A 791-nucleotide genomic window follows, 5' to 3' on the forward strand; every position below is an offset into this window, starting at 1 on the left:
GGTGTAAGAGCCGGTACGATTCTAATACAAAACATGTCTTACAGGAAAAACTCTCACGCCCTGAAACGGCGGAGTACGATTGCGCGCGTTGTACCTTTTTGGGTATACGATTGCGAGCAGTGCCGGAATAACAAAGAATCAGATTTTGACTATTCAAAAGCGTACGATTGCGCGTGAAATTGGATGTGACGTTGCCAAATTGTTTGTAACAAATTTCAGTTATTTCGTAATTAATTTTTATATTTAAATACAGATAAAAATTCATCCATTCAGGAAGTTTTTAAATACTTATTATTATAAAAAAAAATATTGTTAAAAAATGGTTAAATATTCGAATAGATAAATAAATTAAAAAGTGAATAATTAAAAAAATTTTGACAAATTACATTTAATATTTTTAAGTTAAATTTTAAAGCCCTGATACCAATTTCCAACTATGGCTAAAAACGTATGCTCTTGTATACTATTTGTATTGCTTACATATAAATTCTATTTTCTTAAGTTTTTCCTTCGATATTTACCGTGCCCCTGTATATTTGGCAACGTTGCTTGGAAGTTAAAATAATTTAGCGCGCGCTATCGTATGCCTAAAAAGCAGGGATGGAAAACGTTTTTAAAAAACCTTAATAAACGGAAAAAAACAAAAAACGAAAACAATTTATAAAACGAAAACGAAAAAAATCAAAAAAACGAAAACAATTAGGTAATAAAACAAAAACAAAAAACAACTGAAAAACGATAACAAAAATCCCAAAAACCGAAAAAAATTTAAAACGAATCAAAACGAAATG

This window comes from Acyrthosiphon pisum, chromosome A2 (genome assembly GCF_005508785.2).
Source record: "Acyrthosiphon pisum isolate AL4f chromosome A2, pea_aphid_22Mar2018_4r6ur, whole genome shotgun sequence".
Taxonomy (NCBI): Eukaryota; Metazoa; Arthropoda; class Insecta; order Hemiptera; family Aphididae; genus Acyrthosiphon; species Acyrthosiphon pisum.